Below are 3995 nucleotides of genomic sequence, written 5' to 3' on the forward strand. Positions count from 1 at the left end.
GGAACAGTGCTTTAAGGCACTGTTTGGTAGCATAAGTTTTTTTGAAAAAAAACCAAAAAATAGGTTATTATGAACTTATTAATTTTTTAAAAAATAAAATAAAATTCATTAAATAAAAAATATGTTGTTTAGGTACTATTTGTCTAAATTTTTTTGATTTGGGCCAAAAATAAATTAAAAAACCTTTTTTTCTCCTTAAAATTTGATTTTTTTAAAAACTTTTTTTGTTTTAAATTTTAAATTTCTGTCACAAACAGTGCATTTGGTCGTTAAGGCATTGTTTGGCTGACAAACACAATGCCTTAATGGCTATAATTTAAAAATCAATTTTTAAAACTTTTTTTTAAAAAATAAAATTAAAATTAAAAGGGTAAATTGCACTAACTCCCCTTGAGGTTTTGGTCAACGTCACTTAGTAGACGATCAATAGATTTTTTTATATTGACTTCCCCTAAGGTTTCAAAAATGTGCATTGATACCCCTCCAGACCTCTGAAACCATATTAAATTACCTTTTAACCCTTTGACTTGTCAACAACTCCATTTAAATCCTGAAATTAGAAATTTAACCTCCTAACTAAATTTAATGGACCAAACTATCCTCTTTATCTCTTATATATATATATATATATATATATATATATATATTGTTTATATATAATAATACTTATACTACCATAACCACCACCACAACATAAAAATAAAAAATTAAAAACTAAATTATTTTTTTAAAAAAAATAGCTAGATAACTATACACCAGAACCACCACCATCACGTAAAAAAATAATAATAATAAATAAATAAATAAATTTGAAAACAGTCATGGCCAATCCATACTTATAAGTCCCAAATGCCACTCGAACCACCACCACACTAAGACAATACCACCAACACATTCAAATGATACCAGAACCACCACCACCACAATAAAATAAAAAATAAAAAATAAAATTTAAAACACCCTGATAACCTAGACATTACCATAACCACCACAAGAGTAGAAAAAAAAAAAATTTTGAAACAACCATGGCCAGCCTAGACCCACTACAACAGGGGGGAAAGTTAAAGATTAGGGTAGAGAAAGAGGCTTAATGATGACAGTAGTTTCATCAATTAACAGGGTTGATATTTTGTAAATTAATTAAATTAAATAATCAGGGGCAAATATAACATTTGAAACCACAGGGGTGTCATTATTAAAAAAACCGTTGACCCGCATCTGAGTGACATTGACTGAAACCTTAAGGGGTGTCAATGCAATTTACCCAAATTAAAAAAGATGGATAATGATTTTTTTGCTACAATGGAGGAAAATGAATGTAGTGATGATTTTCAGATAAGCAAATGAGTATTCATTATATAAAATAAAAAATATAGCCGTTAGGAATATACTGGTTAGGAATATAGTCATTAGGAAAAAGTGAAAAAAAATTAATTAATTAATTATTATTATTATTATTATTTTAGAGAGAAAATCCAGAGAGACTGATGAAATGAATGTTTCTAGAGAGCGAAAGCTGCTAACATAGCTCTTGGAATTGCTGATGTGGCTCTTGGAAAAGCTGAAGTGGCATTTTTGGAAAGCCAAAATCCGGAGAGACTGGTGCAGATGCTCTAAGTGTTGTCATTGTCAACTTTTTCTTTCTTCACCTTTGTGATTTGTACTTTCAGATCGGTACACCCCCCTTGTATTTGACTGAAGAACTTTCTCTGGATAGACTTACATCTCATCTTTTGTACTTTATTCTGGTGATCTCATCCTCATTCTCCATTACCTTCTTCGTCATCAAGGGTGGTTGGTTTATTTCCCTTCTCAAGGTCAGTTTTGCCCATTTTATTGTTGTTTTCTAGTTTCTTCTTTCCATATTTGTTTGTTCTGTTGTGGGTTTTTAGGTTCTCTCTTTTTACTATGGTGTTGAACCTTGATGTTATTCGTGCCCGTTGCCAAATTCATGGTAACGTTTATCTAAGAGAGTACCCCGCAGACATAGATTATGAGGTTGGGAAGGGTCTTTTCACCGGTGACACACTCTTTTCTGTTACACATTTAGAGGTTTTTAGTTCCCACTACATCCTCTGTACCTTTTGGTACTTAACAAGCTCAATCTCGCCCTTTTTCAAGCTAACCCTCTTCAGAATCATCTCAGTTCTCTTGGTTCTAAACAAGGAAAGAGATCTAGACTTGACCATTATCGATTTATTATTTTCTTATAAGGTTTCCAGGCTACGCCTCTTAGAGAGGCGTTATCACTTTTTCCCAATTGTTCATCACATGATCTGTTCTGACAAGCCTGATTCGGCTATGGGGTGGAGAAATGGTCATATCGTTGTCCGAGGAAATTAGAGAACTAAGACTTCTGATACGTTCCCAATCCCTAGCTAGTTTAGGGATTGCATTGTGCCTTTGTACAAACCTTTCAAGATTCATAAATATTAATGCATCTATGACACGTGTCTTCCTCGATTCTGTAGGTTCATTTGTCATTTCATTGGCCTTCTTTCGAATTTGCTAGATTATTCCATTTGTAACAGGAGTCTCAGGTACCTCTGGTAAAACGTGTGGTGCGGTGTGCCCGCATCTCGTTTATTCTCACATCTAAGTCTCTTATGAACGTTGCTTTTGAAGCTAAATATATAAAGAACTTACATATCCTCTTGTTCGGTAGAAGCACAGCTGCTCGGAGGACTAACAGTCAAGCTTATCAAGATACTCAGGCTCAGCAAACAGTTATAGTCCAACAGCCCTCTTAGAATCAGTCTCTTGGGAAAAGATCCTCTCAGGAGGAGGATCCCAATGACAACACTCCCCTGCCTCAACGATAGAGGGTTCAGCCGACCGGTTCCACTACTGCTCAGGCTAGTCAGATGACCTCTAGATCAACTGGTCCCTCTTGGCCAATCATCCCTTGGGCTCCACAATTCACCAAGGCGGGTCCCATGTCACTGCTAGGGATACCATGTTCAAGAATGGGGCCACAACTCTATCCTATTTCAGGTACCTTTGGACTTTCATAGATATAAAGTTCCAAAAGGAACTTAGTAAAAAAGACATGTTCTCCCACCTCCCCATCTGCGCTATAGAGGTACAATTCTTTCCTTGTCTGCAATATTATTTATTATTATTATTAATTTTATTATTATTATTATTATTTTATGTTGGTGCCTCAGTTGAGCATTTTATCCCTACAGACCGTGTTCGGTATAGCTACTATGCAAAGGGCTGTTGATGATAGGGAACAACAAATCGCTAGCATCCTTACTTAGCAAAACAAAATTATTGAAGATTTCACTAAGTTGGTTGCCCAGATCCGTGAATCCGAATGGAGTCGCTTTGAAATGGCAAAGAACTTGGAGGCGTCTAAGGCCGCTCGTATGTTTACATAGATGAAGCTAGAGGATGCTGGCAAGTACTCTTATATGATGGGGTTGCTCCATACAGTGCAAGGTGGTATTACTGTTTTACACTCTTGGTTATCCCGTACTATAGCAATGAGGTATGCAAACAACTATCGAGATGGCTACCTAAACTATCCTTTAGCTAAAGGGGCAAGATGAGCATATAATGGTCTTGATGCTTGTGACTTGGCCTTAGGTACTGAGCCACCCGAGAACTACATTAACCCCTTTGAGGATCTCATATAAGAAGTCTTCAAGGAGTGTTCGGACATTGTTGTTCTTCCAAGGTTTCTCCCACTTCCCCCTCACTTCCTATTGTTGATCCCCCTGTCTCTCCATCTCCTAAAAACCAATAAGATGGATCAATAGTTTGGTTAAGGATCCTCCAATTTTTGTTAATGTGATCCCTGCTGGAGACAGAAGCAAATTCGGAGTCTGCTGTGGAGAACACTGTAAATGTTGAGTTTTCTCCTTCCCAGTAGGATGATGTGTAGGGTTTTTTTTTTTTTTTTTTTTCTTTTGTAAATCCAAGGCACGTGGTGTAACATTTGACTTTTCCATCTTTGTATTGGATATTTTTATCATATAATGCCAGGAAAT

The sequence above is a fragment of the Cornus florida genome, unplaced genomic scaffold, assembly GCF_030987335.1.
Source record: "Cornus florida cultivar Cherokee Brave unplaced genomic scaffold, ASM3098733v1 CherokeeBrave_3.0.0_Hap2_Chr01, whole genome shotgun sequence".
In the NCBI taxonomy this organism is placed as follows: domain Eukaryota; kingdom Viridiplantae; phylum Streptophyta; class Magnoliopsida; order Cornales; family Cornaceae; genus Cornus; species Cornus florida.